Here is a 9138-nt window from a genome sequence, read left to right as displayed (position 1 = left end):
ACAACAACAGATGTCTTGTTTGATAGTTGGGCGAATGCCTAATAATATTAAAGGAAGCTTGGTATCCCATTTGTAATCTCCTCCTGCGGCTGTCAAAGAGGCTTTTAGCTGTCGGTGGAAACTTTCTATCATTCAGCTAGCATTCGGATGATAAGCAGTGGTTCTGACTCTCTTTATACCGAAAGAGTCTGTAAGTTGTTGAAAAAGTTTACTTTCAAACTGGGTTCTACGGTCAGTCGTAATTGTTAATGGAACACCAAAATTTGTAATCCAGTGTTTCACTAATTTCTTCGTCTCTGTTGATGCCGATGTATCTTTTAATGGGACGGCTATGGGCCATCTCGTCAATCTCTCTGTACATGTTAGTATATGCTTGTAACCATTGGAAATCGGTAACAGTCCAACAATGTCGATATGAATGTGCTTGAACCTAGAGCTGGCGACGGGAAAAATTCCTGTAGGAGATATTATATGTTTGTCATTCTTGCGATTAGGTTTGACTAGTAAATGTATAGAGGTCTCATTAAATAGAATTCCTCTGTTTTCACTGCTGTGATCGGCTAGTACAAGTTTCCGGTTTCTAACGTCTATGAGTATTTTATGTGATTGCAGGAAATCAACACCGATTATGGGGACAAGGACATCAGCTATGATGAAGTTCTATGAGAAGTTGGATTGGGAACCGAAATGCAATTGTAACTGCCTTTTATCGTGTGTCATGATGTCGGATCTATTCGCGGCTCGTAGTTTCAGTTTGGGGTCAGGTGTTTTTTTCTCGAATGTAGTAGGTGGTACTACACTAACCTCTTTCTCTGTGTCGACTAAGAACTGTGTTCCGGTTCTTCTGCCTGTGACATATTACAAACGACTATCTTGTGAGTTGTGGCCGGTGACCACAGTCGTCACTAATCGTCGACCTTGACGTTCCCTTTTCTGTGTGCTTGCAAAGTTACAGGGAGGAATACACACTTTTTAGCTTGTTTACCGAACGTTCTATGGTACCAGCAAATGTTATATCGGATGGTTCTTGGACTACGACGTGTAAGACTTCTGGACCTTCCTCTACACTTGGAGTGGTGGGCATTTGAAAATTGGAGCTGAGCTATCTGTTTAGTGAGGACTTCGACTGTCTGTCGTAACTCGGCGATCTCTTCAGCTGAGTTTGTTTGTACGTGTGATACCAAGTGAGTCCTGGTCAGCTCATAAATTCCATCGGCTACGTCTGCCAGCTTGTCAAAATCGACATCCTCGTCTCCAATTGAGAGTATCTGCTGTATGTTTTGTGGGAGGAGTCTGAGCCACAATTGATATAATAGACGTTTATCAACTATACGATTCCCTAAAACACTTGTCATATGGCGTTTTAATTGGGAAGGTGTGTTATCACCTAGCTCTACATTGGCTAAAAGTTGATCGATTGTCTGCTGATCAGAGAGAGATGTAACACGTATGACCTCTCTTTTTAGGCAACCATATGGCGAGTCAGGATTCGGTTTAAAAATGATGTCAGGCACTTGCTCAATAACGTCATCCGGCAGCAACGAATTTACGTAACTAAATTTCGTGTTCTGGCTTGTAATTCTGTTTGTAACAAAAAAGCTTTCTAAGCGTGCAAACCAAAGTTCAACCTTTCGAGGATTAAAAACAAGTAAAGGTACAAAGATGGCACCCAGGGAAATAGACTTAAATGAAAGGCTTGGTGAATTATCGAGTGATATGATACAAAGAAATAATAACACTAGTGTAGCTGTAAATAATTCCCCAAAATCAATAGCTTTCTAAGTGTTCGACATTGGATGCTGACCACGTTGTTTTAAGTGGACTTGTTTAACTGAAGGCTTTCGGTCATGCATCGGTACCAGATCACGTTTCGAACCAGCGTGGGACACAGCTCCTACGTTCACTAGCCAGATTAGAGCAAACGCTTCTCGATATATTGATAACGCATCAAATATATCTTCCCGATCTCTTCGCATCTGACTTCTGATTTCATTCGGTTAGGGAAAGCTTCATATATAGAAGGTGCCACTGGTAGCAGGTTGTAAAATCAGAATACTAGTCTTATCTTCAGTAGCAATAATAATAAGCTGTGGATTGAGATATACAATATGAAGAAATAACCAATAACAACAAGAAATATATGAGAGACTCACCGAATTTAAAAAAACTGTCACTTTGGGTACAAATATGCCAATATCCACCGATATAATTCCAAAGGAACAATGTTATGAATGAATACAATTATGACTGTCAATGAATGGTTAATAATTTTAACCGTGATTCCAATGTGAAATTCTTTATGATATAATTGGAGAATATGCAGCAGACTTGTAGAAAAATGGTGCACGTTCCAAAAGCGGCCCACAAACTTTGTAGAGGATTAATTCCTTTATATCTGACTCGAATAAATAAATAATATATCGTTAACTGAATATATGATTCAGGCTAAATCTCCTAGTAGAATTATGGGTTTAGTGTAGTAGGTGGTACTACACTAACCTCTTCCTCTGTGTCGACTAAAAACTGTGCTCCGTTTCTTCTGTCTGTGATATATAACAAACGACTGTCTTGTGAGTTGTGGCCGATGACGGCGGTCGTCACTAGTCGTCGGCCTTGATGTTCGCTTTTCTTTATGCTTGCAAAGTTACAGGGAGGAATACACTTTTGAGTTTGTTTACCGAACGTTCTATGGTACCAGCAAATGTTATGTCGAATGGTGCTTGGACTACGACGTGAACGACTTCTGAACCAGCTTGCAATGGTGGGCATTCGAAAATATCTGACTACAATAATTAAATAATATCCCATTGACTGAATATGTTTTAGGCAGGCTAAATCTACTAGTAGAATTATGGGTTTCCTTGAGATTATTCAAAAGCCTGAACACCAGTTATAGAGATAGTTTATTGTTGAAGTTTTGGTAAAAATCCGTAAGCGTACAGATAGCAAGCACACAGGGAAAACAAGTGAGTATGTGTGTGTGTCAATGAGTGTTATTGGGTTGTGGATAAATTATTGATTGGCCTTGCTTACAACCAATAAGAGAACAGATTAAAGATTGATATGCAGACACATGCGGTCAATCAGACCCACACATAAATTTACAAAGTGGTTTAAATGTCTAAATTACTGAGTACACACAAATAATAATAATGATAATAATAATAATAATACGCTTTGTATTGTTCGTTTGAATCTTCCCATTGATGTTTTGAGGACTGCAACTGGTCAGTCTCTAATTGGCATATGTGCATACTGCGCGTATTGCCTCGATATAGCCTTATTTCACTTAGCATTGTGAGCAAAGATGGATAGTGGTTATCAGTGTAATCCAGTTTGACGCACGTTTCGTCCTATTCGTCAACTGGATGTACCTGCATTTGAGAGTTGATGTTCAATCTGGGACTCGAACCCAGTACCTTTCGCTTGTGAATTAAGGCTTTATAGAGGCAATAAGCACAGTATGCACATATACCAATAAGAGACTGACCAGTTGCAGTCGTAAACATCAATGGGAAGATTCAAACAAGTAATACTAAGTGAATATTATTCAATGGTCTCAATCTTGAACTTTCCTTTTGCAAATATCAGTCCATCGTCTCCGATTATTATTGTTCATGCATTTTCATGACAATTGCGTTTCGTTTCTGTTCTTTCGTTATCAATCTTCTACTGAAATACATTCAATGCCCGATCACCATTATATACTACTTATGTGGATATAAGTAACCCACACTACAGGATAACATCCGTCAGTTATCAGATGCGAATCATGTGAAAAGTTCACGATATGAAATTAAATGACTAAACGAATTGTGAGTGTGTGTATGCATGTATGTGTAAGATTGAATGATTAATAGATGATATTAGGTGTTGAATTTGTTTTCAATATGAAGAAAAAATAAAATAGAAATGGAAGTTGAAGGTCGACAAATAGTTTCTGATACATCAATGTGCAGGTCAAATGAGAATCATCAAATACATAATTGTATTGCTAAAATAACCCACATTAATTTCAATCAGAATAACGATGTATGTGAAATAAACAGATTAGATAGAGATAGAGTTCAATTACTTGCTAACGAATATTTACCAAGTAGTCGATAGTTGAATACCATCCTTTATGTTCATGCTGTTCTTATTCGTCCATGTATAAAGCACTTCTGCTATCAATCTTTCTACATGTATGTACTAAAACCTTTCTCAAGTATTTCGATCCCTTAAAAATTGGTCTTGTGTCTTGTTTTCAACGCATGCAATGTGATCACCGACTTATTCTTAAGTTTCTTTAGATTAACCGAGGATTTAGGAAAAAATTTTCAAACATTGTTTGCGTTTGTTCAACCTTACATTTAATTTTCTGGATATTTCTCTCACATACGCTGCATTACAATCATGACAGTTGATCTTATGGACAATATTTCGTTGATTTTCCTTCGTTAAATATTCGTTAGCAATTAGTTGGACTATATCTTTATCTAATCTGTTTGAAGTTAGACATTAACACCATCGTATGCCGACTCAGTGATCTATCGGTTAAATGTTCTGGCGTGAGACTAGTAGGTCCTGGGTTCGAATCTCGCTAGGCGAGGTCATGGATACGCACTGCTGAGGAGTCCCACAGTGGGACGAAACGGCCGTCCAGTGCTTCCAGGTTTTCGATGGTGGTCTAGCTTCAATTGATTCATGCTTTCAAATATTATCTATTTACATTCTTCCATAGATAATTGTTTATCCTTTCCAACTAATTATAACATATATAGCATCATTCTAAATTATAATTGTCCAATGGTTTATACTTATATCAAGTTTTACTCAATATCCCACTGCATAAATTTATGTGTATTTACTCAGCTGGACTAAAACAAATTTTTTCTTTCAATTAATGGTTTACTTCATAGGTCGATATTCATTGCACTCTTATTATCATGGTTGAACCCGTTAACTAGGTGTTTATTTGTTTTTTTTTTGTTTTGCTTTTTTAATTTCTCTTCGTCTCTCTTTTCCTGGGGGGCCACACCCGGAGCCTTTGACCTAAAGGTCTGATCCACAAGGCAGTGGAGCATAGTGAGGAGATGCAGTCCTATGGTAGCCGGTGACCAACGATTGGTTCCTACGCCATCTGTTCCTTCAGGATACTGGAGCCCAGGTGCACCATTGGTTTGGAATCAGGGTTTTCCAACTCTCTTGGGTGGACACGGAGAGTGTCCACCAAACCGGTTAAAGAGCCGAACATTCCCTTTTCATCCTCTCAATTTCGTAAACAACAGTAATGCCACGAGAAGGCAGTGAGTAAGACTTCCGTGGTAGAGGCTATATACGTGTGGCCATGTGAGAGCATTTCGAGAGGGAGAGCGGACTCTCCTCACTCTCGACCATACCAGAACATTTTGAGGCTATGTATACATATTAATATTTGGTTATCCCTTTCACTTAATTGAGACTTTCATAGTATCACTTCAAACCATTACTGCATAAACACTCATTCTACCATTATATTCTTATTTGTTTATGATCTTTTTCGTCTTTTCATTGAGTTGTTCATTTGGCGATACATAAATAGTCGTTTATTCTTGTTTTGTGTTCAAAAAATATGCTTATTGGACTATTTATGCATTCCGCCTTTCCTTCATTTCCATTCTCTTATTATCTTCGTTTCCTTCTTCAAAATCAACTCAATATTCTTTTCAATTACATAGAACATGATTTATCAGTATTCTATTATCATTATTCTTTTTTCTTTCTTTATTTACAAATATGACAAGTGTTATGCTGACATTATTGAAACTTGTGTGTTACTGAATTTCTGAAGAAACCAGAAGTGTTTTCTTCACAACATTTATGTGCCCATAAGGTTTTGTCAATAATAATAATAATAATAATAATAGAATCAATCCTTACTATTCACCAAAAAGATAGTCTATTAAAATTGATCTTTCTACACAATGTCACCCATATACAAAATACAGTGACATTGAATTTTCATGCAGCGACTTCGAAGATCTTGCCTGTAAACTTACAGTGAGATGTTCGTGCACTTCTACTGGAGCAGCATTTTTTTTACAAGTTTCTTCACAATCTAAATGCTTTTTAAAGTTGGTGATACAGTTGGAGTCTTATAGACTAATTGTTTGATTAGTTTGATGTTAATATGAGTATTATAGTATAGAGTTTGTATTTCTCGACGTCACTTGAAGCCAAATTGTTGTTCACCCTACAAGTGTTTATATCAGATGAAATTATCATTGACGATCTATAAAATTAAGCGAACAGTACTGTTAGGCCCACCGTTGGCTTTTATGGTCTGTTGGTTAGGTATGTGGAACAGCCACTCAGAGAACAATGGTTCGAGTGAGTGCAGAGACAGCAGTTTGTATATGAAACTAGCAATCATATGCAACGTTCTATGATCTCAAATTAGTCAAACATTGGAAAAAATATCAATACATCTGGTCGGAATTTCTGACTGATATGCAAATCTAAGACGCTTCTGTGGATGGTATACACTATGAGTCACTATTGTGCTTGACGTAACGATCGTAATGACTGTCTTTAATGTTAGCAAATTCATGATGAAAGTGAAGTGATCATAATTCTTAACACCAACGAGTAGTGGTAATAATAACCGAAATGATAATGAGTGAATCTAGCTTATTTACATGATAATTTTTAACTTGTTGTATGACTGACAAAGCCGAATCAAAACTAGTCATTTCTTGGCTCCACATATACAAAATTTTGAACAGACTCTGAAAATACGTTGAGAAAAGATTGAGCCAATGTTTGTTTGAAAGTAACGTAAAGTGTACCCATGATAATAAAGAATAGGTTTGTACACCACAGCGTCTTAACAAGCATCACTAAAGTCACCTTCCTATGCACAGGGACTTCAGTTTTCCTAACACCAACTCGTGAGTTAGCTAAAAATATTTCCAATGTTATCAACCTGGACATGGCCTGAAGAACGTGCTGTGCTTGCGAGTTATTGGTTTATTTGGTCATAAGAGATCTCCATAATATCTAATTTAGTAAAATCTTCGCCATTTAGCCTTTAAAGTGCACAAATCCACTGCTTTTTAGGTCAGTTTCTATTTCGGCCGCTAGCTTCATTATGGAATATCACCTATCACTTTGGACTTCGGTGTTGAATCTGTTTCTCAATACTGAGTAGGAGCAACGATCAAGAACATTTAGGTAGCCTTTCCAAATTTGTTAGGCTCTCTCGTTACCGGTAGCAGGCGTTCTTTGCTTCTCTCAACCCTGAATCTTCTCCCCAGGTGTATGCTTTTCCTGTGTTTGATTATCCAAGAAAGCATCCTGAATGATATACACCTCCCGCTGACAGTCTCCAAATCTTTCTTCGCATGAGGCCTATTAAAAATGACCCCTCATGGTCGTACAGCGTGCCCTTGGTGTAGCTAAATCGGGGAGTGTACTCGTCCCTCTAAATTGTCTCATTAGTGACTATGATAAACATCACTGCACCATAGTCACTACTTCTTATTGCCATCCCTTTTCATAAATATTGATTTTCATGTTTTTTACACCGACTACAAAGTAAGTGGGTTATAAAAGTTAAATTATCACCTTCAGTTTCCCATGAGTCGTAATGATAGTGAAATGTGGTTGATCACTGATCGTGGACAAAAGATCATCTAGCCTAGCGACTATTAAATATGTAATTTCCTATCATCTCATTGATTTCTACTCTGAACTCACTGAGAATGACTGCACGTAAGTATGTTAAGTAAAATATTAACTAGTATAACCTATTCTGTATTACATTTGACGTGACTGGTCTGATCATCATATCTCACTTGAGAGAGAGAACGGAATATTTGAAACCATCAGTCAGTTCCCGAGAGTCTAGGCCTATAAATACTGACATGTCATTATTTTCTGACATCTCTATCGCTTTAATATATTCTGCAAGCTCTATGATTCCTTAATCTTATACTTTCATCCAACCTTTTACGGTTATGTCAACTGAATGATGGTGGAAATGCATAAACTTTGGACGAATATTGACGATTTATTGAATCATGCTATGAACCCGTATGAAATGTGACTCACAGCTGATATTATAATAGCCATCTATAGGCTTCTAATTGAAAGGTTCAAGAGATGTCAGGTAACTGGAACCCGAATCCATGAGATTTAATTTTTATTATTGTTAAACTACTCACCTGGACTCATAAAGAAGTCAGATGACAGGGTGTAGCTGGTTAACTCTGAATTGCTGACTATCACACAGTTCAATAGCTCTTAATAATGGCTCACTCTAAAGTAGAAGAATTTGATAGAAAGAGTACAAACGTAAGGGAACAAAAAAGCATAATTGACCGGTGGATTCAAGTGTCCACTTTAAGGTTAGTCCTTTCACTAATATTTAATCATAAGTCTCTGAGGTGTAGTTGGTTCCCAATCACACGATCATTGAACCTGAATATATGATTGCTGAAAATATTCACATTCAGCACTTATGTGTGGTGAACGCGAATACAATTGATCAGTATGGCAAGGCATGGTCATTCTGTGTAACCTATCCCTATCCACACTAAATATATTATTCTACCCGCAACCCAGAATGTGTTCTTCAGCAGCACTAAACTTCATGTTGCTGAATGTTACGACAGGGCGAGTCAGTATAGACATTGATGTGAATTCCACGTAAGGTCATATGGATAGAGTGGTCACATAATTACAAATCTATGATTCTGGAACAAGGTAAATTTTTATAGTAGCGAAAATAAATGTAATAATACCGAACTAGACAATAATCTTTCATGTCTTGGAAGCATCTGCTATGTGTTTTAGGATTAGGCAGTGACTTCGTTAGGGAAAAGGTGCTAGGTAAAGATAGGAAGTCGGTTGATGAGGTAGTAAATCCACTGAGTTGGCTGGGACATGTGTTGCTAATGCCAGTCTACCGCCTACATCAACGGGCACAATTTTAGTTTTTGATTTGTATTAATAAGAGCCGTCTCATCTGCCTACAAGCTAACTCTACGAGAACAGCTCAGTGGAAAGCAAACAGCCATATGAAATTGGATTTTGTGCATCACCCTCGCAGACAATAATAATGATGGGCTTCGCCGTGGAATAACCTGATAGAAATCTGAAATATTGAGTAAACAC

The sequence above is a fragment of the Schistosoma mansoni genome, chromosome 1, assembly GCF_000237925.1.
Source record: "Schistosoma mansoni strain Puerto Rico chromosome 1, complete genome".
Classification (NCBI taxonomy): Eukaryota; Metazoa; Platyhelminthes; class Trematoda; order Strigeidida; family Schistosomatidae; genus Schistosoma; species Schistosoma mansoni.
This window is presented reverse-complemented; position numbering follows the sequence as displayed.